At 50.8% G+C, this 27768-nt stretch overlaps 1 pseudogene across 1 annotated transcript; it reads right to left on the reverse strand.

Moving 5' to 3' along the window:
- Positions 1-638: 638 nt before the first annotated feature.
- LOC311220855 (non-lysosomal glucosylceramidase-like) lies at positions 639-27768 on the reverse strand (annotated as a pseudogene). The gene is made up of 15 exons: positions 27748-27768; positions 27394-27450; positions 27297-27316; positions 7893-7984; positions 6517-6623; positions 6155-6373; positions 5059-5298; positions 4635-4737; positions 2639-2792; positions 2425-2550; positions 2165-2348; positions 1862-1963; positions 1154-1261; positions 869-1020; positions 639-749 (listed from the first exon to the last, which is right to left on the reverse strand). The product of its transcript is annotated as a non-lysosomal glucosylceramidase-like (transcript).

The raw sequence follows: 27768 nt of genomic DNA on the forward strand, positions 1-27768 counted from the left end.
GTTTGCCAGACAGTGAGGGAGCTGCGGGCTCCTTTACTGATCCGACTGCTACTGCCATTGAAGGCTTTTGCTGTTACGCCCCCTGGTGACCTGGACGTGCCTTTTGACCCAGGCCCTATTGGCCTTGAAAAGGAGATGGATATACTTTTCTTCGATCTGGGAAGAACGGGATGCATAAGGCCTGAAGACTGAGTTGCTTGACAACTTAAAGCGAGACATATTGTTCAAAAGGAATGGAATATGGAGACTGTTAAGTCATGGAACTCAAAGGATTGTTTGTGATCTTTCCTGATTGTACGTATGTATAGGCATACTCGGGTTTAGTATGTAAAGCAATGTTCTGTATATTTTTAATGTTTGATGTTTGTGTGTGCATGTTGGTGGAGCGTAGACTCCCCACACACCCAGCTCTGTTTACTTGCCTTTTATACCTTTTATAGCTTTTATACCTTTTAGAAATATTTGTTTTATAAATATTACTAAATTCAGATTGAGTTGAGACCTCATTTATAACAGTGCTGCTGGAGCAAAAAGGACAGAACTCCCATGATAGTTGGGGAGTGTGTCCTCAGCTCTGAGCTACCTCCCATGTTCCCCAGATGCTGCTCCCCATCACCCAGCCCACCTGCCTCTCTTGCTCACCTGGCTCCATTCACTGCTCACGCATCGTACATCCAGTCAGCAAAGCCCCCATTCTCAATCAGCCTGTCGTTATCTGTGTCAAACTTCAGCTCCGAATCCATCACAGCCTGCAGGAGACAGGGGATGGTCATGCAGCCCCAGCATCCCTCTCAGGATGTCTCCCATGGAAAGCCAGGGGGAAGCCGTGTCACCCCTACCATGCGAGGGGCAGGGTCTCCCCCGGTACCTGGCAGACCAGCCACATATCCTGCAGGTATATCGCGTTGTGCATCAGGTAGTAGTCACGATATACCTGCAGGACAAACTTCAGGTTCATGTCCTTCCAGTTGGCCATGTCATTAATCAGGTATATGTTGTCACGCCGCCAGGGCTCGTCATCTGCGCAAGGACAGAGTGGATGCAGCAGGGCAGTGAGCAACAGACATCCCCAATCAGAGCCAGGAGCAAGGTTCCAAAAGTGCCACGATCAAGCAGCACTGAAGCAACATATTGCACCCACTGCAGCCCTCACCTGGGTCCCCGATGTCGTGGGACACCACATTTTTCAGCTTTACCTGGGCCGTCTGGCCACTCATCAGGTACTGCTGTGGCTCCATGTCCTCGTTTATCACCATGACAGCTGGAAAGGGCGCGAGGTGTTAGCAAGGTAGCGGACACTACAGCAAGCCCAAAGCGTGGGCACAAGTAGGGCCACCAGCATCCTGCTGTGTCCGCAGCACGCCAGGCTCACCCCAGCCTGCTGGGGAGATCAAAAGGAGAGGCCAGGCTGCTTCCAGTCTTCACACATCAAGGGAATGTGACTTTGTCCCCACCCCATGCTACAAGGCCAAGCTTGAGGACCCCATGCAGCCATAAGCGAGGTGGTGGCATCAACCAGGGCAGGGAGGTAAGCCCATGGAGTTCAACCCCCAGCACAGGGCTCTGCTCCCTGCTGACAGAGCATCCTCCAAGGCCACCCAGAGCATCAGGGTCTGCAAACAGCCCCACACTTCTCAAAGGGCATGAGACCTGTTGGGATTAGGGATTGCCCCAGTGCAGCAAGAACATGGCCCAGAGCTGGGCAGAGATGCCAAGGGGCACCAACAGGGCATGGCATGGGGGCTTTCTAAATCCCAGGGCTCAGCAGAGGAGCTGAAGGGGGATTCTGGCTCTGCAGCACCAATGCCTACAGCAGAAGCCATCACAAGACTGATCCCGTAGCACCAGCCGGGCAACTAACTGATGTCATACTGCAGGCTGATCTGTAGCTTGGGCCACAGCACGAGGACGAAGGAGGCATAGAAGTGGACGTTGTAGGTGTTGTACGTGTGGTATTCCTGCCCTAAAAGCACCCAAGAGGTGGTGAGGGAGGGGAGACCTTCCATGGGGACATCAGAAAAGGCAGGTCCATCTGTCCCCCCCGTGCCACACAAGGCTTCATCCCACAGGGGTGTGGAAAGTGTCCCCGCAGCTGTTAAAACCACCTGGGGTCAGCGATAGGGAGGGTGCAGTTGGGACCATCCATCGTGTCCCTATGAGTTACCTTCTAAATAAGCAAACCTTCCATACTCCCACAGGACAGGGAGGAAGTGGGACAGGCTGCCCGCCCTGGTCCCTGCAGGTCCTGGGGGAGGCAGTTGGGAGGCAGCTCCAGCCAGATGGTGCCCCCATCCATCACAAAGTACAGCACACTGAATAACGCTGACTTGTACCAGAAGGGTAGCTGGCTGCGTGGGAAGAAGGGAAGCTCAGTCACTGTAACCCTGCTGTCCCCTGCTTGGTCACCGGACCCATCCATCCCACCTATTCTCCAGGACTGGCTTCTGCCACATGTTGATCTTCCTCTCCTACTCCTTGTAGTGCGTCAGGGCGTAGCAGGACAAGGCAGGAGCAGCACCTCTGTTGCTGCTGAAGAAGTGTGCGTACCACCTGCTGAGTGGAGTTTGGGGTGGGGGTTCAGCTCAGGGGGCACCCCAGGGAGCCCAGCCACCCCAACAACTGTCCTCAAGTCACCTACCTGAGGTGCAGTTTCTCCTTTGAGCCAAAGTGAATGCAGGGCATGTCCCACACCAGGGCCAGCTCCAGCATCCGGTGGCCCCGGGTGGGCGCTGTGCAGCTGGCGCACACAGCAGTTGCAGTCACCTCCCCCTTTGCTGTCACCCTGCTTCTATCTGTCAGGAAAATTAGGGAAAAAGTGTCCACAAGTGACCAGGGAAGCCTACAGAGACTGGGGGATTGGTACTCCAGGGGAACAAGGCTTTTGGGGCATGCCCCATCACCCTGCAACCCAGAGGGTACACCCACTGTGTTTTGGAGATGGCATTAGTGCACGTGAGTAACTGCTTTTTGCAACCAGGACAAAAATACCTGCTGTGGGCAGAGGGTTTTAAAAAAAAAAAAAGTCACGGAAGCAGGGGAACAAATGAGGCAGGAAAACCAGCAGGCACATGTGGAATGGCTGGCACACCCTGTCACCAGGGACCATGCAGCTGTCAGACCAGGCGCCAGCACTCTGTGGTGACAACTATCACCTCCAGCTTTCTGAAGGGTTCTTGAACTGTGCCCTTATTTAAGAAGCACCCTCAGGTGAGCAGGTAATTATATGCTGATCCTGACGTGTGTAGTAGGTAAACTCATTAAGGCAACAATTTTCACAGAAGCACAGATCCTGCCTATGATAATGTCTAGCATGCATGAAGGAAGACCGCATCCCGGTAGCTCTGAGTGCATCTGCAGACAGCAGATAGGAGACTTAGCTTTCCAGAAATATTTATGCAAACAATGACACAATTCAAGCTTCATGAAATTTTGCAGAGGCCCAGTGCCAGCATTGCAAATCAATCAGTGTTATTCTCGTTTGAAGGCTGGCTGGTGTTGGGCGCACGCTCAGCTTTCGTGGTGGCAGCAAGTTACTAGCATGGGCTGCAAGGTGCTGCCCTGCTTGAAATTGGCCTGCTGCGGGAGCGAGCAGGCAGCTGAGGATGACGCAGAAGTGACAAGGAAATACCAGAGGCCTTCAGGAAACTCCCATAGCAACAAGAGGGCAGCAAATTATGTCAGCTCCAAGACTCAGGAGCTGCTAAGCGATCCCTAAACAAACTGGAACTGGCTCAGCTGGCAATGTGAACTCAAGGAAGGCAATTAGGCATCACTCTGGCCATTCAACAAACCTCAGCCCAGCATGCAGCACTGGGCAGATGGACAGGACATTGGGACATGCAATTAATGTAGTCGAGAACAGCCCTGAAATGGTGCTAACAGTTCACAGGGAACTACAAGGTCAGCACGACAGACACCAGGGAATTTGGATACATACTGAACCCTACTTCAAGTGCCTCTGGAGTTGGGAATAAATCTCAGCATCATGGAGTGTTGCAGGAAGAATGGCCGAAGACATGACACACACCAATATGGTCAGATCATGCTCTCCCTTTATTACCCGAATAGCCTGACTTTTATAGCAAATTTAACAGGGGCAGATAGTGTCTCACACAAGATTATTGGTCAAAAGCACTCAGACAAACAACTGTAAGAAAACAACCCCCTTGTGATTAACAGTCACATAGATCTTGTCCTTGAAGCCAGCTGCTGGCAGCAATATTTTTTAATTCCTCAATTGGGCGATATGGGAACATTGTCATGGGAACTTCTTGTAGTCGTCCTGGTAGCTTGGTTTTCTCAGCTGAAGCAAGTCATGGCCTCCTTGCTGTTTCAAAAATCCTTCAACAGTGGAGAGCAAGGATGGAGCTGCAGCTGCAGTAACCCCGTGGAGCAGCTGGCAGTCCTGCACAGCCTCAAAGGCACCTCCATGCTCTTCCCTGCACCCTACAAGGGACAGGAAGGACCTTTCCATGGGGACTGATTCTTCGTCCACTCCTGGGGGAGCTTCCTGCAGACACCATGCATCCCATGGGCATGCCAGTGCCCTGGGAGAAGGGAAACTCACACTTGGTACGGCTGACACCCTGTGCACACACACACCCCCCCTCAGACCTCCACAACACAGAACTCACTGGTGGGGGACTCCAGCTTACCATCCTGCAGGAGGTCTCGCCACACATCCTGGCCTGACCCCGTGGGACTGAACACAATGAGATGAGTGAGAACCGTGCCAGCCTGAGAGGAGAGCATCAGGAAACTGCTCCCACCTCAAAGGAGCAGGTGATGCGATTGGATCCCCCAGAATGTGTCTGGAGCTGATGCTTTTGGTGGGGGGACAATGACCCACCAACAATCCTACAACCCTAAACTTGCTTCCCACATGCTGCCCATCGATGCCACCTCCAAGACTACTTGACTAACAATTGGCAAGCTTCACCCACAGCTCCTCTTACTAGAAACCCCACACAGCACCCAGCTCTGGGGCTGTCCCCAGCCCAGGGCCACTATGAGCATCCCTGCCAGTGGCACAGTCCTGGACCCGCTGCTGGCCCTCACCTTCTCCCAGGAAGCCACAGCAAGCGTGAAGGGGTTCATGGGGGTGCAGTGGTGCAGCAGGACACCAGCCACCCGCTTGCCACCCTCCTGCAGGGCAAAGGGCTCATTCCAGTGCTCCCCGCTCTTGTCCTCCTTCGCACCCATGGCATTTTGCAGGCTGAACACGATGGAGATGTCCACGGGCTCCTCATTGCTGTTCTCCACTTCCCAGATGAACATTCCTACTGGCAGGCTGGAGTCCTGGGGGGACACAATGCCATGTGCAGGGCTCATAGTGTTCAGGGCTGCCGAGTGGGGGGATTCAGGGAGCATTTGGTACTCAATTCCAGACACCAGGCAGCACACAGGCAGGGGGAGCAGTGCTGCAGGCTCAGACAGGTGTCTCAGCGTGGGCTGGTGACTGCTGCCAGCCTCCTATACCTCGCCAGGGTAAGAACAAGGTCAGGGCTGTCAGCAGCCTCCCACCCTCACCTGGGGCTGGGGATGAGTACTGGAGACAGGAAAAACATTGGGAAAGCCCAACTGGGAAACCCCAGCTAATAAGTAGCCCTTCCCTTGGGGATGTCAGGCAGAAGGCAGCTGTCATGCTCAGGAGTGGCTGAGCGAGCACTCAGCCCAGCTGATCCGCATGTGTGGGCTGGGGGGTTCCTAAAGCCTTGTTGCTAATCTTGTGGGCAGCAGGGCCTGCCTCTCTGGGTGGGCAGGAGCCAGGACTGTCACCCAGCAAAAGCAAGGGCAGGGAACGAGCAGGACACAGTGTCAAAACACAGGCGAGAAGGGAAAGGAGCAGCTGCTGGAGCAGAACACAGGCTGGAAGGGACCACCCCTGGCAGCACCAGTCTGGCTGTAACAAATCCTGCTAGCAGCTAGCACCAGGGATGGGATCTTAGGACAGAAAAGTCCAGGCTGGGAAAAAAAATAACAAGGAGGAAAGCCTGGCTGACTTCAACTAGTGCCTTGGCAGCATCTCTGTGGCTCTCCAGAAGCACTGTGACCATCACTGTGAAGACACCGCCTCGCCCCCCTGCTCCTCCCAGGGCAAGGACAAGTCTACCACAGCATCCCAGGGCACAGCGATGCTCAGGGCTTGGCTTACCTTGTAGTCATAGGGGATGACCAGAAAGACCTGGTGACATGTGAGCACCACGTTTTGCCCCAGCAGCTTGTAGACCATCCAGGTGCGGGGGTACAGTCCATGGTAGAAGGCATAGTGGCTGCAGTAGCCCCAGTTCCAGCCCTGCAGTGTGCTGGGTCTCTCCACGGACAGGACCTGCTGGTAAACTGTCTGCCCCTTGCAATGCAGGCACAGTGTGAACTGGGGAGGAAAGGAGCACAGGGGGATGAGATGAGCCCAGCTGTGAAAGTCTCAGCAACACAGGCTATGTGCAGCATGCAGCCCCACACTGGCTCTGCTCCCCGAGATCGGCATTTTGGGGAGCAGGTGCCACAGAGCCCTACCTGGTCAGCGATAATCGTCCCATAGTGGTATTTCTTGGGGTTCAGCTGCCAGTGGCAGAACTTGCCACGCGTGATGGTGCCTCCTCCAATCCCGCCCAGCGGGCAGCCTGACAGACACAGGGATCAGTACTCCCCTCTTCCCGGCCGCCTCACCACCCCCTCATGCCTCGGCTGCCCCATGCATCTCCCTTCCCACCCAGCAGCACCCACCTCATTCCCCACACAGGTGCCTGCTCCCCAAATTGACCCTGACAAGCCCCTGCTGCTCCCCTGTGGTACAATTGCCTAAAGTAACTAGGAAAATAAAACTAACATTCACATTTTAAAGAAAATGTACAGCATTGAAGAGGCTTTCAGGGTAGGGCGTAGCTGCATTACCTGAGCGTTCCCTAGGCTTCCAACCTTAGATGCTATCGCGCTGGGGGAACCTGCTGTGCTAGCTCTAAGGAACAGTATGGAGCGTAGAGTGGAGTGGAGACACCACGGCTAGGCTCTGTGACCAGGTGGGGACTCAATTGTTCTTGTGCACACCGAGACCGATAAGCCACACTTTTTGCTACCTTGAGCCAAGGACCTGTCATGTTTTGACAAATTCTGTACCCTAGTGTACTTTTGCTCATTATAATATCATTATAATACCAAAACACACCTCCATCTCAAAAGCTACCCGCCTCCAAGGTGCGACCACCCCTCACTGAACATGCACTCTGAATTTCTCGGAGACTATTACCTTAAACGGAGACAGGAGAATTTTTCACCAATCACACCTAAGATATGCTTGACCAGAGTCACTCAAGGTCCACCTAAAAGATATAAAATAATATAAATTGGCCTAAGAGAGAGGGGATGTTGGGGAAGATACCATCGTTAGGGAAACTTAGAAATCTCTATAGAGTCTTTGTGCCTTTTAACGCGTTAATTTCCAGGCTGTGCACCTGTGTCACCTGTGTATTTCATGCATGCTAGCTTGCTTTTGCAGACAGTAACTATTGCTGGCAATCCAAAGAACCTGTGTACTTGTTGCTGTAATAAATTGCACTTGATTGCATTGTTCCTAGTCATGATAGTTCTCATTAAACACGACTAGAGTAAGGGTGGTTATATGTTATTGGTGAATCCGTGACCGTGGTAGTTCAGTGCTCTGAATCCGACCAGACCCCTAACGGTTAATACGTTATTGGTGAATCTGTGATTGTGATAGTTCAGTACCCTGAATCTGACTGGACCCATAACAGTTAATCAGCTACACCCCTTAACGCGACACCCCCTCCCATTTTGCCTGCAGGCTTGGGGAGGTGCCCCCAGGGTCTCCCCCACCAACGGGGCGGATGCTGCCATTGCCTCCCACACCACCCCGTGCCTGAACCGGAGCTCACCATAGATCTGCTGTAGAGGGACCGCACACAAGAAGTCAGTGAAGGCAGATTTCTTCTCTACGCAGGTTTTCTTGTACCACCATCTGAAATACCTGGAAGGAAACCAGAAGCAGTGAAAGTGGGTAGGTGGCAGCGATGCATGGCAGAGCCAGGCAGCACCCATCAGATATCTCTTTGACAAGGATCCAGCCCTGTATGACCAGGCTGTGTTCCTCAGCAGTGGATTACTACTGCTGAGCCACCCTGAGCCCAATGTGCCAGGCCCTGAATGAGCAGACAGAACAGACACACAGCCACTGTCGTGCAGCACCATGCAGAACAGGGGCAGCAACAGGGAAAGACTTTTCCAGCAAATTTAGGGGCAATGTCAACCTGCTCCTTGGTTTGACTGTTTAAGGCCAGCTTTGCTGGTGGAGGTCAGAGGCACCAGAACTGTCTCGTCCCATCCCACTGCTGCTATCTATGGATGCATCTGCTGCTATTTTCTTGGCAGCAGCAGCCCCGGTTCAGCAGTGCGATCCCCCAAGGAAACGTGTCTTCACCCAGCGCCCACCCAGCTGCTCCTCAGTGGGTTTCTGGCTTGGGGAGAGAAGGAGCCCACCCAGAGCTGCTGCTGCCACAGCCCAGAGGCACCCAGCCCTTTAGGAGTGGGGTAGTGGGGGAACTCATGGTGTCGTCCCCCTCCCCCAAGCAACTGTCCCAGCAGCATGTAGTGGAGAGGACTGGAATTTTACAAGCAGGAGAAAGCAGTCCTGCTCTGCACCACAAGCCATGCCAGGTCTACAGGGCATTGCTTTTCATTCAGGCTATGGAATTAAAACCTGTCCAGGCACCCTGTCCTGGTGCTCTGTGTTTGAGCCACCAGTGCATCCTGGTATGCATGGAGCTACAGAGCCCTGCAGGGCTGTACAGGAGCTACCCTGTGAGCACCAAGTCCCACCTCAAGGCTGGCAGCACCCTGCTTTGCATCCTCTGAAGGTCCAGGATGTCCCCTTACGAGAACCTGCTGGGACCCCATGGATGATGCAGGAGCTTTCCAGATGCTCCAAGCCATGGCAACCTTCAAGAGCACCCTGCAGCATGTCCCCCCTGGGCAAGAGGAAGAGATCTCTATTAATTTGACGCCTACACTGGGTGAGGCCACCCATATTGTGCGGCAACACCCGGAATTTAATCAGCTCTGTGGTTGAACACACCCCAAGCCTGCAGTATGTCCCCTTCCTGCTGGTCAGCAGCACAAGGAGTCCAGTGCTGGTGAAAGTAGCTTCAGCCATGTCCTCAGGGCCAATGGCTTGACGTGGAACTTTGTGCTGTTGAATGAGACCTTTGAACCCTGTTCTGGTTTCAGCTAGGACAGAGTTAATTTCCCTCCTAGTAGCTGGTAGGGTGCTATGTTTTGGATTAGGATGAGAAGAGTGCTGATAACATGCTGATGTTTTAATTGTTGCAGAGCAGTGCTTACACCAAGCCAAGGACTATTCAGCTTCTCACTCTGTCCTGCCAGCAGGCAGTCTGGGGGTGTAGCAGGAGCTGGGAGAGGACAGACCCAGGACAGCTGACCCAAAATGGCCAAAGGGGTATTCCATACCATCTGATGTCATGCTAAACGATATATAGGGGTGGTTAGCCAGGATGGGGGGGGGGCTGGCTGCTCAGGAATAAGCTGGGCATCGGTCAGCGGGTGGTGAGCAATTGCATTGTGCATCACTTGTTTCGTACACATTATTAGTAGTAGTACTATTATCATTATTTTTATTATTATTATTGTTATTATTCTTATTATTATCTTCCTGTCTTAATAAACTGTCTCTATCTTAACCCACAGGCTTCATTTTCCCGTTTCTCTCCCCCATCCCAGAGAGGGAGGGGGAGCGAACAGCTGTGTGGTGCTTAGCTGCCGGCCAGGTTAAACCACATGTGCTGGGTCTGTCTGAGCTGGAGTCACCTTTTCCCTGCAGCAGCCCACACAGTGCTGTGCTCTGTACTCGTAGCAGGAACAGCACTGATATCACTCCAGTGTTGTGTCTATTGCTGCGTAGTGCTGGCACAGCATCAGGACTCCCTCCAAGCCCCCAAGAGCCAGCAGGCTGGGGGTGGGCAAGTGATGGGGAGGGGACATCGCCAGGGCAGCTGACCTAAACCAACCAAAGGGATATTCCCTATGAAAAGAGGGGCTCTCGTGGGGGAAGGGGCTGTTCTCCTGAACAACCATTATGTGTTTTGAGGCCCTGCTTCCCAGGACGTGGCCAAACATCGCTTGTTGATGGGAAGTGGAGAATAACTTTTTTCCCTTTATCTCTGTGCTTCCGCACGGTCTTGTGTTTTTTTTTTTGTTTGTTTCTTTTCTTTTCTTTTTTCCCATTCCCTTTCCCTTTAATTAAATAATTCTCATCTCAAAACTCGAGCTCTTTGTGTCGTATTTTCTCCCCCTTCCTCTTTGAGGAGGTGTGGTGGTTTTACTCAGGTGGGCAGCCGAGCTCCACCACAACCGCTCTCTCACTCCCCCTCTCCTCAAAGAGGAAGGGGGAGAAAATACAACACAGAGAACTCGAGGTTTGAGATGAGAAAGGTTTAATTAAAGGGAAAGGGAATGGGAGAAAAAAAAAACAGAGACAAAAGAAGCAATCAGTCCGCGCGGAAGCACAGAGAGAGGAAAAATTATTCTCTACTTCCCATCAGCGAGCGGTGTTCGGCCACGTCCTGGGAAGCAGGGCCCCAAACGCGTAGTGGTTGTTCAGGAGGAACAGCCCCCTCCCCCACGAGAGCCCCCCCTTTTATTGCTGAGTGTGACATCAGGTGTTATGGAATATCCCTTTGGTTGGTTTAGGTCAGCTGCCCCAGCAATGTCCCCTCCCCATCACTTGCCCACCCCCAGTCTGCTGGCTCTTGGGGGCTTGGAAGGAGTCCTGATGCTGTGCCAGCACTATGCAGCAATAGACACAACACTGGAGTGATATCAGTGCTGTTCCAGCTACGAGTGCAGAGTACAGCACTGTGTGGGCTGCTGCAGGGAAAAGGTGACTCCAGCTCAGACAGACCCAACACAACTTCCACCCCTTATTCCATAACATTTGTGTCACAATCAGGTACAGTTTAGTATATAGATGTTCTCATCACCATTGTTTTCTGTCCATTGAAGCATTTTTATGTCTGTACTTCTCTTTATTCTATAGGTCTTTTCCCAAAATGCTCATAAAAACTGTTGATGGTTTCGCCTTCATCTGTCAAAGTGGTCACTCAGGGCAGGCGAAGTTGGTTTTCTTGACGCCAGCACCAGCTTAGCTCACATCAGTGTTGCACTTGCCCGGTTCCTTGCAAAGTTGACCTGTCATTGGTTCTGCAGTGTCCTCCTACAACACATAACTTGGATGACAGATTAATTTTCTCCCAGTGTTAAATCTCCTTGAGGCACACACTTGATATCCCCATCTTTCTGCATTACCCACCAGGTATACCCTGGTCCTTGGGCAAAGACAATCCCACGAGTGGGTTTGCCTTTTCCCGAGGCAGGGGCAACCCACACCGCCTTCCCCATCCACTTCCCCACACGCACTACAGGGACTTTAGCTTCTCCCACAGTGTGTAGGGGTTTTGTTTCAGCAGGACCAGGACGGTTTTCAGACCCCCTGTTGTTAACTAGCCAAGTGGCCTCTGGTAGATTTATATCCCAATGTTTCCATGTCCCAGCACCCAATGCTCGCAGCATAGTTTTTAACAGTCCATTGTACCTCTCAACCTTCCCAGAGGCTTGTGGGTGATAAGGGATGTGATACACCCATTCAATGCCATGTCTCTTGGCCCAGGAAGTGATCAAATTGTTTCGGAAGTGACTCCCATTGTCGGACTCTATTCTCTCCGGTGTACCATGTCGCCACAGCACTTGCCTTTCCAGGCCCAAGATAGTGTTTCGGGCCGTGGCATGGTTTACAGGGTATGTTTCCAGCCACCCAGTAGTTGCTTCTACCATGGTGAGTATGTACCGTTTGCCTTGGCGGGTTTGTGGAAGTGGTCCGATGTAGTCAATCTGCCAGGCCTCACCATATCGAAATCCAAGCCATCTCCCCCTGTTCCAGGGAGACTTTACCCTCATGGCTCGTTTAATTGCAGCACAGGTCTCACACTGATGGATAACCTGTGTGATGGCCTCAATGGTCAGGTCCACCCCTCGATCACGAGCCCATCTATATGTGGCGTCCCTCCCCAGATGTCCTGATGTTTCATGAGCCCATCGAGCTACAAACAGTTCACCCTTATGTCCCCAGTCCAGGTCCACCTGAGCTATTTCAATTTTTGAAGCTCGATCTACTTCTTCGTTGTTCTGATGTTCTTCGGTAGCACGATTCTTAGGCATATGGGCATCTACATGACGTACCTTTACAGCCAGGTTTTCTACCCGGGCAGCAATATCTTGCCACAGGGTAGCAGCCCAGATAGGTTTACCTCTGCGCTGCCAGTTGTTCTGTTTCCATTGTCGCAGCCACCCCCATAGCGCATTTGCCACCATCCATGAGTCAGTGTAGAGATACAGTACCGGCCACTTTTCTCTTTCAGCAATTTCTAGGGCCAGTTGTATAGCTTTCACTTCTGCATACTGACTTGACTCACCTTCCCCTTCCATGGCCTCCACAACTTGTCGTGTGGGACTCCACACAGCAGCTTTCCACTTCCGATGGCTCCCTACCACACGGCAGGATCCATCAGTGAACAACACATATTGCTTTCTGTCTTCTGGCAACTCATTGTATGGTGGTGCCTCTTCAGCACGCGTTACTTCTTCTGTCGGTGCTCCGAAATCCCTGCCCTCTGGCCAGTCCATAATCTCTTCCAGGATTCCCGGGCGATTGGGTTTCCCCATTCGAGCCCGCTGTGTAATTAACGCTACCCATTTACTCCACGTAGCATCGGTTGCATGATGTGTAGTGGGGATTTTCTCTTTGAACATCCAATGTAACACAGGTAGCCGTGGGGCCAAGAGAAGTTGTGCTTCTGTACCAACAACTTCTGAAGCTGCTCTAATCCCCTCATATGCTGTTAATATTTCCTTTTCAGTTGGGGTGTAATTGGCTTCTGATCCTCGATAGGCCCGGCTCCAGAACCCCAAAGGTCGGCCTCGAGTTTCTCCTGGGGTCTTCTGCCAGAGGCTCCAGGTGAGCCCATGCTCCCCAGCTGCAGTGTACAGTATGTTTTGCACAGCTGGTCCAGTACGGACAGGCCCAAGGGCTACTGCACGAGCTATTTCTTGTTTGAGTTGTTCAAAGGCCTGTTGTTGCTCGGGGCCCCACTCGAAAGAGTTCCTCTTTCGAGTCACTCGATATAGAGGACTCACAAGCTGACTATAGCCTGGCACATGCATTCTCCAAAATCCCACAAGACCTAGGAAAGCTTGTGTTTCTTTTTTGCTAGTTGGCGGAGACATAACTGTTATTTTGTTGATCACATCCGTCGGAATGTGGCGACGTCCATCCTGCCATTTTACCCCCAAGAACTGGATTTCCTGTGCAGGTCCCTTGACTTTATTCTGTTTAATGGCAAATCCAGCTTTCAGAAGAATTTGAATTATTTTCTTCCCTTTCCCAAAAACTTCTTCTGCTGTGTTACCCCATACGATGATATCATCGATATACTGCAGGTGTTCAGGAGCGTTCCCCTGTTCCAGTGTCGTCTGAATCAGTCCATGGCAGATGGTAGGGCTATGTTTCCACCCCTGGGGCAGTCGATTCCAAGTATACTGAATGCCCCTCCAAGTGAAAGCGAACTGTGGCCTGCATGCTGCTGCTAGAGGGATAGAGAAAAATGCATTAGCAATATCAATTGTAGCATACCACTTAGCTGCCTTTGACTCTAGTTCGTACTGGAGTTCTAGCATGTCTGGCACTGCTGCACTTAGTGGTGGTGTGACTTCATTCAGGCCCCGATAGTCCACTGTTAGCCTCCACTCGCCATTGGACTTCCGCACTGGCCATATAGGACTGTTAAAAGGTGAATGAGTCTTGCTGATCACTCCTTGGCTCTCCAGGTGGTGAACTAACTCATGGATAGGAATCAGGGAGTCTCGGTTGGTGCGATATTGCCGCCGGTGCACAGTTGTAGTCGCAATTGGCACTTGCTGTTCTTCAATCCTCAGCAATCCTACAGCAGAAGGGTCTTGTGAGAGACCAGGCAGGGTAGACAGCTGCTTAATCTTCTCTGTGCTCAAGGCAGCTATGCCAAAGGCCCACCGGTACCCTTTTGGATCCTTGAAGTACCCTTTCCTGAGGTAGTCTATGCCAAGGATGCACGGAGCCTCTGGGCCAGTCACGATGGGGTGCTTTTGCCACTCATTCCCAGTTAGACTCACTTCAGCTTCCAATATGGTTAGCTCTTGGGATCCCCCCGTCACTCCGGAGATAGAGATGGGTTCTGCCCCTTGGTGGCCTGACGGCATTAGGGTACACTGTGCGCCTGTGTCCACTAAAGCTTTATATTTTTGCGGTTCCGGTGTGCCAGGCCATCGAATCCACACAGTCCAGTAAATCCAGTTGTCCCTCTCCTCTACCTGGCCAGAGGCAGGGCCCCACTAGTCCTGGTCGGAGTATCTATCAATTATTTCTTCCAAACGTGAAGCAGAAATCTCTTCATCAGGGTCAGGAGTAATACTATTCCTTCTACTGCCTCTGGGGGACTGTTCAACAGAAACTGGGGCAGCAATCCTCCTAGGGGCCCTCTTTGTTGCTGTTGTATCTTTCCGTAGCTCACGTACCCGAGCAGCTAGGGCCGAGGTCGGTTCACCATCCCACTTCCTCATATCTTCCCCGTGGTCACGTAAATAAAACCACAAGGTACCTCGTGGTGTGCGTCCCGGATTCTCCCTTGTTTGAGCTGGGGACTGCTGGCGCTTGATGGCCGAAAGATTTTTCCGTTTAGGTGAGGACGAAGCTATGTGTTCATCTAACCGTTGGGACAGTTTCTCCACAGCTGAAATGCAGCCCCGTACTGGGGGAGAGAGATTTTCTTCATATTTATGAAGCTGGTTGGACACGGTATCCACAGTTGGCCCCATCCCCTCGTCCCAACCCATGACTGCCAGTGTGCTGGCATGTGTTGGGGGTGCAGCTCGTACAAACTTCCGCCACATGGACGCTGTGCATTGCACTTCATCGGGGTCTTTAGGTGTCTGGGCGTTGTTTAAATCACTATAAAGCATCTCCAGCACAGCTAATTCCCGCAGCTGCTGGATGCCCTTATCCATAGTGGTCCATTTGTTTACTTGGTAGACAATATCCTCTTTGTGGGGATACCTTTCTTTCACTGCTGTTAGGATTCGCCTCCAGAGGCTGATAACTTGTGCCTCTCTTCCAATTACTCTATCAATGAGTCTTTCTCTAGAAAGGGATCCCAGCTGCTTGGCTTCGTTGCCTTCTAGCTGTTGGGTATTGGCCCCACTATCCCAGCATCGAAGCAGCCAAGTGAGGATGTGCTCACCTGGATGGCGACTGAAGTCTTTCCGTATTTCTCGCAGCTCACTCAGAGATAGAGACCGAGTAGTTTCTGATTCATCTATGATTTCAGTCTCTTCTTTGCGATGTTGCCGTGATAACGCTGCTTTAGAGCCACTTGCCTTTTCCTCTTCTCCCTCATCCGTAGAAGGAGCTTCTTCCCTTACTAAACGACCTGATCTCCGTTTCCACTGTTTCGTCTTTACTACAGGGGCGACTGATACCATAGATGGTCGGTCCTCTAGGGTGGTCACATTGTGTGCTGTCTCATTATCAAATTCAGGAACCTCCCTATCCCTTTGAGGGTGCTGGGCAATGTTAATTGACATCTGATAGGCGTAAGCCAGACCCCAGCAGAGTGCAGCCAGCTGGTGGAGTTCTCTAGTATTGCCAGGGTCAGGGCATACGTCTTTCAAACATTCCACCAGTTTTCTTGGATTTTGTACTTGTTCAGGGGTGAAATTTAGAACCATTGGGGGAGAAAACCGTGATAGGTACCTGCCCAAATCCCCCCACACACCTTGCCACCCACAACTTTGTCTGGGGACAGGTCCTTGAATAATATTCTTAATAAATTGCTTTACTTTGGGGAAGATGACAAACACTAGACCTAGTGATAGGAGGATAATATCTGACCAGGGGTATCCAAGATACTGAAAGGCTGCTGTAATTAGCCCACAGGGAGAAAAGTAGAAGGCACTGTAATTCCTAATATTTTCAATAAGATAATCTCCAGGAGACCAGGAGGATAACAATGCCGGGTTTGAATACCAAACAAAACTGAAGGCCAGTATGTTACAGCACAACATGATAAAAAAAACAAGCACAGACTTCAACACTTTCTCCGATCGGATGTAAAGGAAAAAAGAAAACAGAGAGTGGGCTATATACAACATATCCACACAGAAAAGTATTACCAGAAAACCGAGCATTATGACTACCAATATGTTAGTTGTAAATACTTCAATCAATGCTATTGTTATCTCAACCCTCGAGCCCCACGTTGGGCGCCAAAAAGGACTGTGGTGGTTTTACTCAGGTGGGCAGCCGAGCTCCACCACAACCGCTCTCTCACTCCCCCTCTCCTCAAAGAGGAAGGGGGAGAAAATACAACACAGAGAACTCGAGGTTTGAGATAAGAAAGGTTTAATTAAAGGGAAAGGGAATGGGAGAAAAAAAAACAGAGACAAAAGAAGCAATCAGTCCGCGCGGAAGCACAGAGAGAGGAAAAATTATTCTCTACTTCCCATCAGCGAGCGGTGTTCGGCCACGTCCTGGGAAGCAGGGCCCCAAACGCGTAGTGGTTGTTCAGGAGGAACAGCCCCCTCCCCCACGAGAGCCCCCCCTTTTATTGCTGAGTGTGACATCAGGTGTTATGGAATATCCCTTTGGTTGGTTTAGGTCAGCTGCCCCAGCAATGTCCCCTCCCCATCACTTGCCCACCCCCAGTCTGCTGGCTCTTGGGGCTTGGAAGGAGTCCTGATGCTGTGCCAGCACTATGCAGCAATAGACACAACACTGGAGTGATATCAGTGCTGTTCCAGCTACGAGTGCAGAGTACAGCACTGTGTGGGCTGCTGCAGGGAAAAGGTGACTCCAGCTCAGACAGACCCAACACAGGAGGGAGGAGTGAGAGAGCGGCTGTGGTGGAACTCAGCTGCCCACCTGAGTAAAGCCACCACAGTCCTTTTTGGCGCCCCACATGGGTCTCGAGGGTTGAGATAACAGTAGAATTGGTTAAAGTATTTACAACTAACATACTTGCTATTCAGAATGTTCGGTTTGCTGTTAATATTTTTCTGTGTGACTATGTTGTATGTAATCCGTCCTCTATTCTCTTTTTTTCTCTATATCCGATCAGTGAACGTTTTAAAATTTGTGTTTGGTTTCTTCATCACACGGTGCTGTAATATACTGGCCTTCAGTTTCGTCTGGTACTCAGGCCCTGCACTGTTATCATTCTGGTCTCCTGGAGATTATCTTTTTGGAAATATTAAGAATTACACCACCACCTTTTTCTCCCCTAGAAGTCAATTTGTGAATAATATTGGGAGTGGTGCCTTCTTCTTCTCTCCCTGTGGGCTAATTACAGCAGCCTTCGAGTACCCTTGGTTGGATGTTGTTATATATGGAGTTGTTATAAATGAAGTCTCAACTCAATCTGAACTTTGTAATATTTATACTTATAAAAGGTATAAAAGGCAAGTAAAGAGCGCTGGGCATGCAGGGAGTCTACGCTCCACCAACACGCACACACGAACATCAAACATTCTAAATATATAGAACATTGCTTTTACATACTAAACTCGAGTATGCCTATACATACGTACAATCAGGAAAGAACAATCCTTTAAGTTCCATGACTTACTAAACCCGAGTATGTGATTAAGGAGACGTTGAGGAGGCAAGGATAATAGACATTGGGGAGGCAAGGACAATCCCCAGATAAGGAAGCAGCAGATGGACAGAGAAACAAACGTAAGGACTATAAATCTCGAAACTGGACATTGGAATTCATGACAAAGATACAACAAACAGAAGAATTAGCAACAGCCAGCTCTTGCAATTAAGAAACGTGCCAACTCAGCAGAATCCTGACCAAAGGTGAAAAGTACACTGTGAGGAAGACTCGGGGTCTTCCTCCCAAAGACCCCTGCCCGCAATTCTTGGGAGGCTCTACGCAGGCGCAAGGTGCCAAAAAGCTAATTAGCATGAGAAGCGAGGGAAGGCGGGGATAGATAATGAATATGTATAGGCGCTTGTAGAATATTGATAGATTGATTGTATAAATTCAAGACTGCTTTCCGCTTTGGGTATGCACGATAGGTGGAGAGATCCCCCGTGCATCCAGCACTGCAATAAAAAATATACCACTTAAAGGAATTTCGGCTTCGATCTTTGAATCATATGCCTATACATATGTGCAGTCAGAAAAGGTAACAAACAACCCTTCAGGCCTTATGCCAGACAGTGAGGGAGCTGCGGGCTCCTTTACTGATCCGACTGCTACGCCATCGGCACCTCTGCTGCTACAGCCATCAAAGGCTTTTGCTGTTACACCCCCTGCTGACCTGGGCGTGCCTTTTGACCCAGGCCTATTGGCCTTGAAAAGGAGATGGATGTGGAGGAATGGTTAAGTGAAATAGGACATGTGGATGTTGGGCAGTTAGGAGGCAATGGGCTAGTGAAGTACCGTACTCAACTCACATGAGTCTGGGCACGTACGCAGCTGGCTGAGAGCCAATCGGGCTCAAGGACACGATGCCCTTGAGCGATGGGGAAAGTCCCTAAGGCGGGACGGTAGCTAAAAGAAGGAGGAACTAACTGAAAAGAGCGGGAAGTGTTAGCCAATCCTGAGCTTAGTTTTTGCAATATGTATGAGTTGATTATGTTCGAACTAGATAAAAGGCGACTGAGCTATCCATTAAAGTTGAAGTTCATTGTTCACTCATATTGAGCGTCTGTGTCTTCCTTCCGTCGACAACAAATTGGTGCCTGAACAGGGACCGGTCTGAACGGGATTTGGACACTGCTGGCAGTGATCCTGGGCCACGGTTGGACAGATTAAGGGAGGATCCGGTTCTGCAACGCAGCCCAGGTGGTGGAAGGGACAAGAATCCCCGCACCCGCGTCGGGAAGGTGAAAGGGACGTGGAGTCCCCGCACCCAGGAGAGGATCCCGCCGGTCACGCGTCGCCGAGGTCTGAAAGGTGAAAGGGACAGGAGTCCCCGCACCCGCAGCTCGGAAGGTGGAAGGGAGTCCCTGCACTCGGGATGAGCCTATAAAGGGTCCCGCCGGAGAAGCGCCGCCGAGGTCTTTGCAAAGGCTGCAACTGTATATATAAAGGTATGAAAGACAAGCGGCGTATGATCTGCTCAAATGCTTTTTAGAAAAGCGGAGCATTTTAGATATAGATTGTAAAAAAGAATTACCAGGATTATTAGCATATGGAGTAGCGCAGGGTTGTTTTATCAATCCTGATACAGTTTTTGAACAAACAGAGTGGCATAAATTTGGGGACAAATTGTTTGATGAAGTTATTAATGAAAATAAGGCTGCTAAAAAAATTATTGAAGCCTTGGAGAACAGTCACTAGCGCTTTAGCTACACATCAGGCTGAGCAGAGAGTCGCTGCTGCCGCTACAGAGCGACTGGGATTGCCGGGAAGTGCTGGAGCTGGGCATTGCCCACTGCCGCCTTCAGAGAGAATGATAACGCTGCCTCGGGGCTACGGGGCAATGGGAGCCTCCCCCCCCCCTCAGTCACCGCCACGAGCAGCGCTGCGCTTGGAGTTCCGCGGAATCGAACGGCAGCCGACCCTCACCGTGTGGCGAGTCGGCACAGAGCAGAGGGACGGACATCAGGACCCTGCAGCCTGTCTGACATAACCATGGAAGCAGCGGCGGCTGTGCTGCTTCTCTCTGGCATGTTTTTGATCTGTGGAGACCGTGCATGGCAAGGAGTACCAGCCAATGCTTTTGGAGGACTGTGTTACCTAGGGCGACTCACACTTTTTGCTCCAGATTTACACTCGTGGCAGAACTCGACAAGGAGCAGAAGAATTAAATGAGAACTAAAAACTTTGGGTTCTGACTGTAATGATGATGTAGAATTGTGGGGTCCAGCAGAAAGATTCTTTGCTTCTTTGGTGCCTGGTGTGGGAACTGCACACGCTTTGACTAACATTAATAAGCTTGCTTGTTGGGCTGTTAAACAATCAAATGTAACAACACAAGTTCTTTCTGAAATGTCACAAGATATGGAGAGTCTAAGACATGCTGTATTGCAAAATAGGGCCGCTATTGATTTCTTGTTGCTGGCTCAGGGACATGGGTGTGAAGATGTAGAAGGAATGTGTTGCTTTAATCTTTCCGACCATGGTTAGTCAATTCACGGCCAGTTGAAATAGTTAAGGGATCATACTCAAAAAATTGTAGTACAAGATAGTTGGTTTGAAGGTTGGCTTAAATCTGTTTTTGGGAACATGGGTTGGATGGGTTTTCTTAGTCAAAGAGGGACTTTGCTTTCTACTTATAATTATATTGATTATAGTTGCTGCACGTATAATCTTTAACTGCCTAACTAAGAAACTAGAGCAACTCACAGAGAAGGTATTTGTAGCGCAAAATAAAAACAGGGGAATTGTGGAGGAATGGTTAAGTGAAATAGGACATGTGGATGTTGGGCAGTTAGGAGGCAATGGGCTAGTGAAGTACCGTACTCAACTCACATGAGTCTGGGCACGTACGCAGCTGGCTGAGAGCCAATCGGGCTCAAGGACACGATGCCCTTGAGCGATGGGGAAAGTCCCTAAGGCGGGATGGTGGCTAAAAGAAGGAGGAACTAACTGAAAAGAGCGGGAAGTGTTAGCCAATCCTGAGCTTAGTTTTTGCAATATGTATGAGTTGATTATGTTCGAACTAGATAAAAGGCGACTGAGCTATCCATTAAAGTTGAAGTTCATTGTTCACTCATATTGAGCGTCTGTGTCTTCCTTCCGTCGACAACAGATGGATATGCTTTTCTTCGATCTGGGAAGAATGGGATACATAAGGCCCGAAGACCGAGTTGCTTGACAACTTAAAGCGAGACATATTGTTCAAAAGGAATGGAAAATGGAGACTTGTTTGTAGTCAAGAAAAGGAATGGAAAATGGAGACTGTTAAGTTATGGAACTTAAAGTATTGTTTGTTACCTTTTCTGATTGTACATATGTACAATACTTGGGTTTAGTATGTAAAAGCAATATTCTGTATATTTAGAATGTTCGATGTTCGTGTGTGCGTGTTGGCGGAGCGTAGACTCCCCGCGCACCCAGTGCTGTTTACTTGCCTTTTATACCTTTTATAAATATTCTTTTATAAATATTACTAAAGTCAGATTGAGCTGAGACTTAATTTATAACAAGGGGAAGCTCAGCGCCAGGGAGAGCACCATGACCCTGCTGTGTTCCTGCATGGCTATGCAGGAGCGATGGAGCAGCCCCAGCACCTCTAGGCAGCCACAACATCAAGGCAGAGACACTGTTTTTTGGGGACGGGGTGGTTCGAAGGCTGAAGCTCTGCCAGGAGATGCAGCCCCCCCACCCCCACCCCACCCCCCCAGCACCTGCAGCCTGGCAGACGCCTGAGCTGTGGCCCCATCCCCAGACTGCTTACCCCTCAGGCTGGCTGCTCTACCGCGGCAAGTGCCTCTTCATCTTGTTGGAGATGTGGGATGACAGCAGAGCGGAGTGTGAGAAATACTTTCAGGTCCTGGTTACCAAATCCTGGAGTCGCTGGACCATGCGCTACAGAGTGGTAGCCGAGGGCTCCATTTGGAGGGGCCAGACCTGCTGAAGCATTGGATGGTGCAAGGGTCATCCCCGGAGCACGGCGTGGTGGCACAGGATGCTGGCACCCCTAGGTTGGAATGGGGCATCAGAGCTACTCAGCTTTGGTGGGGAGATGAAGATACAACAGCCTCTAAATGCCATGGAAAAGCTGCTGTCCCTTTTGCTCCTTCCCCAGAGCTTCCTGAAGAACGTGGACACTGTGTACTGGATCGGGCTGCAGAAGAGCAGCCTGGTACGGCTGTCTGGAGGAAGGGGAGTTAGGCAGCAATGGGATCACAGATGCCTCTGGTTCTGGGTGGATGGCTCACTTTATGAACAGTACCCATGGAATGGCTGGGCTAACACCTCCTGCCCAAATCCCTTTTCCTCCAGCGAGGCCTTAAGAAACATTTTAAATAGCACCAGTACCCAGTGCCTGGTGTGAGCACTGGGCAGTGGTGTGCTGAGATGCTCAGAGGCCATGCAGAAGGAAAGCCGAGCTTCAGAGGGCTCATGCAAGCAGGAGGCAGCAAGAGAGAACAAAGGGAACTACAGGTTTTATTTGGGATCTAGACAAAGTGTTTGAGCACCACCCCTATCTCCCACACACCTCCCTGGTCCTCCTGGAGGGGGGAAATCAGAGCTTCCCACCTGTGGGGGTATGGGGCTCCTCCCCACCACGTGCATCACCTCCCTGGCACGCCACCGCTTCCTCTTGAGGTGTATGAAATTGATGGGGAGGAACGGCTCTGTCTGGCCAGGTGCCCAGCCCCTGCTTGCCGCATCCTCGGGGAGCAGGGGACTCTCCCTGCCACCCCAAAATGTTGCTGGCTCTGGCTGTCGGCAGCTTCAGCAGAGACTGGATGGGGCAGTGACAGCCCCGACATGGTGTTTTTCCATACAGGCCATGGCACTAGAAGCTGAACAGGTCCTGTGCCATAATAAGCCGTGGGAACATCAAACCAGCGCCACATGAAGGTCTGGATGACCTGCACCTCCAGATCTGTGAGAAGGCGGCAGGGCTGAGCTCCCTTTTCAAATGACAGTGGCCACTGGCCCCAACAGCGTTGCACTGAGCTCAGCCTGAGTCTGCCCAGCTCTGGGGTGTGCAAGGAGGGGCAGCAAAGGTGGAAAAAATGTGGGAAACCCCATCCCTGGGAGCTGGCCTGGCCCCACTGAGCACGTATCCCTCTGCTTTCCCTCACAGAACCCGCAACCCCCTCTGCTTCAGCCCTGCTGTGCCCCACACTGGAGCCTGCCCCATGCACATCAGCCCCCTACTGTGCTGCAGAGCCCTGCCACAACCCCAGCTGAAGCGTTCCAGCAGAGCAGCATGGCCTCACAGCTCAGCCCCATGCCCGCATGAGCAAGCCCCCACAGCCAATGCTGCCACCCTGCAGCAGCCCCAGCCTGGAGGCAGAAGCAGGGGATGGCATGACTCTAGCCTGCCTCTGCCAAGGTGCTCACTACACCGACGTTTAGGCTGGAGCCATCCTGGCAGCAGCTCAGTGCCAGGTTTCAGGCAGTCATAGAATCATAGAATCATAGAATATCCTGAGTTGGAAGGGACCCTTAAGGATCATCAAGTCCAACTCTTGACACCGCACAGGTCTACCCAAAAGTTCAGACCATGTGACTAAGTGCACAGTCCAATCTCTTCTTAAATTCAGACAGCCTCGGTGCAGTGACCACTTCCCTGGGGAGCCTGTTCCAGTGTGCAACCACCCTCTCTGTGAAGAACCCCCTCCTGATGTCAAGCCTAAATTTCCCCTGCCTCAGCTTAACCCCGTTCCCGCGGGTCCTGTCACTGGTGTTAATGGAGAAAAGGTCTCCTGCCTCTCAACACCCCCTTACGAGGAAGTTGTAGACTGTGATGAGGTCTCCCCTCAGCCTCCTCTTCTCCAGGCTGAACAGGCCCAGTGACCTCAGCCGTTCTTCGTACGTCTTCCCCTCCAGGCCTTTCACCATCTTCGTAGCCCTCCTCTGGACGCTTTCCAACAGTTTCATGTCCTTTTTATACTGTGGTGCCCAGAACTGCACACAGTACTCGAGGTGAGGCCGCACCAGCGCAGAGTAGAGCGGGACAATCACCTCCCTTGACCTACTAGCGATGCCGTGCTTGATGCACCCCAGGACACGGTTGGCCCTCCTGGCTGCCAGGGCACACTGCTGGCTCATATTCAACTTGCTGTCTACCACGACCCCCAGATCCCTCTCTTCTAGGCTGCTCTCCAGCATCTCATCGCCCAGTCTGTACGTGCAGCCAGGGTTTCCCCGTCCCAGGTGCAGGACCCGGCACTTGCTCTTATTGAACTTCATGCGGTTGGCATGAAGTTCCATGGCACCAGGCAAAGCATTAGTTCCCAACCCTATTCGCATGTGTACTGGAGTCCTTGGGTGGTCATCCAGCGTACTCTGGTGGTCTTTTGATGAAGGCGTAAGTCTTCCTCGCTGCTAATCTTCTGGCCCTTCCTGTCTTTGACAGACTTCAGCAGTCAAGCCAGTTCTTGCTGGTTCCCTTATCTATGCATACAGTCTCCCTTATCTTTGGGGTCGTTAACATACAATTGTGCTAGCTAAGACCTAGGAATCAACATCCTTTTTCTTGTTCCTTGTCTCAAGTCCCCCCTTTTCTTTATCCTAAGGCAAATTCTTTTGCTTATAGCACTCCTTCTTGATTCAAAGTTTTCATAAAATTCTTACCGGTTTCTACATGGTGCTTGATTCGGTTACACTTCCAGGTTTCATAATCATCTAGTCCTTTTATACAGCACCAAAATGCACACTGTACTAATACACAGGGTAAGAATACTAGTATAAGCAAGATCAATATTCCTATAAACAATTGCTTAAGCCAAGAAAAGTTGGGTAACCAAGAGGTCAGTTTGTTCCATAATTCTCAAAAACCTCACAAGGTGTCATCTTGAACTACCTTATGTAAGATCTTGGTCTTTTCCAAATATTTTTTGAGATCAGTCTCAATTCGTCCTGCCTCATTTACATACATACAGCAACAAATATTTATTAAAGTGCATACTCCCCCTTGGGAGGCTAATAAAAGGTCTAGTGCCTAAAACGTTCTTATTGATTTGTTCTAGTTGCTTGCCCAAAACTATAATATGTTGTCATAAATATTGGTTTCCTACTTGCGTTAGATCTTCTCTTTTGTATGGCATTTGGTAAGGCCTGCCATACAATATCCCAAAGGGGCTTAGTTTTTCCTTGGTCCTAGGCCTAGTTCTAATTCTAAGAAGTGCCGTGGGTAGCGCCTGATACCAATACATATTGGTTTCTTGACAGATTTTAGCAATCTGTTGTTTTATCAAATGATTAATTTTTTCCACTTGGCCACTTGCCCCTGGTCTATACAGAGTGTGTAGTTGCCAGTCAATCCCTAGCACTTTGCTGACTTGTTGGGTCAGTTCTGCAGTGAACTGTGGTCCCCTGTCAGATGACATCACTGAGGGTACACCAAATCTCACTATAATTTCATTCTCTGGCTTTGTTAGTTCTACATGGGAATGCTCCCGGCCATCTGGAAAAGGTGTCTGTTAGTACCAATAAGCATCTAAACCCCTCTTTTCCTGGGAGTTTGAAAAAGATCAATTTGCCACTGTTTCCCAGGAACATTTCCCTTCCCTATTGTTCCCATTTGGGGTTTGATTCCTGTCTGTGGGTTATTTTTAAGATATATGACTGGCACTGTTTTGATACCTGTCTGACAATAGTATACAAATTAGGCCCTATCCATTTTCTACTTAAAAACTCTTATACTACTTCAGCTCCCCAGCATGCTTTATTATGTTCTCCAATTACCATCCAATATAATATGGTATCACGATTTTCCCACCATTTATTTGTGCTAAACCTGTAGGTAACATTTTCCATTTACATCTTCACAGAATCACAGAATCATCTCGGTTGGAAGAGACCTCCAAGACCATCGAGTCCAACCTCTGACCTAACACTAACCAGTCCTCCACTAAACCATATCCCTAAGCTCTACATCTAAACGTCTTTTAAAGACTTCCAGGGATGGTGACTCAACCACTTCCCTGGGCAGCCTGTTCCAATGCCTCACAACCCTTTCGGTAAAGAAGTTCTTCCTAACATCCAACCTAAAACTCCCCTGGAGCAACCTTAGACCTCCCCCCCTCATCCTATCACTGGGCATGTGGGAGAACAGACCAACCCCCACCTCGCTACAGCCTCCTTTCAGGTACCTGTAGAGAGCGATAAGGTCACCCCTGAGCCTCCTCTTCTCCAGGCTGAACAAGCCCAGCTCCCTCAGCTGCTCCTCATAAGACTTGTTCTCCAGACCCCTCACCAGCTTCGTTGCCCTTCTCTGGACTCTCTTAAGCACCTCGATGTCCTTCTTGTAGCGAGGGGCCCAAAACTGAACACAGGACTCGAGGTGCGGCCTCACCAGAGCCGAGTACAGGGGGACGATCACCTCCCTAGACCTGCTGGCCACACTGCTTCTTATCCAAGCCAGAATGCTGTTGGCCTTCTTGGCCACCTGAGCACACTGCTGGCTCATATTCAGCCGACTATCAACCAATACTCCCAGGTCCTTCTCCAACAGGCAGCTTTCCAAACACTCATCTCCCAGCCTGTAGCACTGCTTGGGGTTGTTGTGCCCCAGGTGCAGGACCCGGCACTTGGCCTTGTTAAACTTCATGCAGTTGGCCTCAGCCCATCCATCCAGCCTATCCAGATCCTCCTGCAGAGCCTACTTATCCTGCGACAGATAGACACTTCCCCCCCAACTTGGTGTCATCTGCATGCTTACTGAGGGTGCACTCAATCCCCTCATCCAGATCATCAATAAAGATACAAAACCAAAAGCAAGGCCGGAGCTCCTAGACCAAGCTGGCACCACAGAAGGTCCCTGGGGAAGGAGCAGTGGCTGCCTTCCCAGGGTCACCTCATCCTAGAGGCAGAAACATGCTGTCACCTGTCCCAAGGCACAGTCCACGCATGAGCTGCACTCTTCCACTTTTTCTCCTCTGCAAACAGAGATGCAGCAAACAATTTTACTTCCTGTCCATCTACACAAGCACCTTTTCCTGTGCTTTTCTGCCATAAGCATGGTGCTGCCTGCCTCTCTGGGTTCCCGCACCCCAAACCTCATGCTGGGCTCTACAGCCTGAGCTCAGGAGCTGCTGGTGCCTCCATGGATCCAGTGATCCCAACTGAGCTCAGCACACAGCCTTCATTTAGCAACCATTGCCTTCCCATTGGCAGGGTCAGCCCTGGGCCCCCTGGCTGAGGGGATGGGGGCTATTACACCACTCCAGCTTTGCTCCACTTCCTGCAATTGTGCAGTTTCTTGTTACAAAAGCAGAAGTGGGAGCAGACAACAGCTCCTTGCACTTCCTCCAAGGGAAGTTACTTAGTTCTGCTGTGCTAAGTGCCACTGTGCATGGCATGGTGCTATGGGCCTGCTGCCGCCACTCCCCATACACGGGTGTCATTGATGTGTACTGGCAACACCTGTTTGTCCCAAACTGTTTCCAGGGTGTTCACACATCCCCAGCCTCTGCTAGACTGGAAGTGGGGCTCCTGCACTTGGGGGTACTTCTGTGATACTCCCAGCCCCTTGCCCAGCCTCACCTGGTCAGCCCAATCCCAGACTGAAAAGACCATGGAGGGCACAGTTACACAGACAGCATATTTTATTTCCACTTCATTAACAATGAAACATCCTCACCAGCTTAGATCTGAAGTAGGGCAAGGAGAGGTGCTCAGCAGGTACCACCGGGCTGTACTGCAGGAAGGACACCAAGCTCCAGCTCACAGAGCAGCTGCTGCACCCCACAGAGCAGCTAGAGCCAGCTGACTGCCTCACTGCAAAGCTTGGCACAGCTCCAGACCCAGCCTGCAGACAGGAAAGTCTTCAGAAGAGCAAGAGGCTTCACAGCTCTTGGGTCTGCTCCCCCTTAGTAGCCTTGCTCCTTCTCCCCAAGGGGCAGAAGTCTGGCTTTGGGCTGTGAAAGAAGAAAGGCTCAGCCCCTGTGAAGGGAACTGGCTCACACAGCTTGGGAATCCCCAACACCTTCTCTACCCAGGCCAGCAGCGAGCCCAT

The sequence above is a fragment of the Netta rufina genome (assembly GCF_964035555.1).
Source record: "Netta rufina genome assembly, chromosome: W".
NCBI classification, from domain to species: Eukaryota; Metazoa; Chordata; class Aves; order Anseriformes; family Anatidae; genus Netta; species Netta rufina.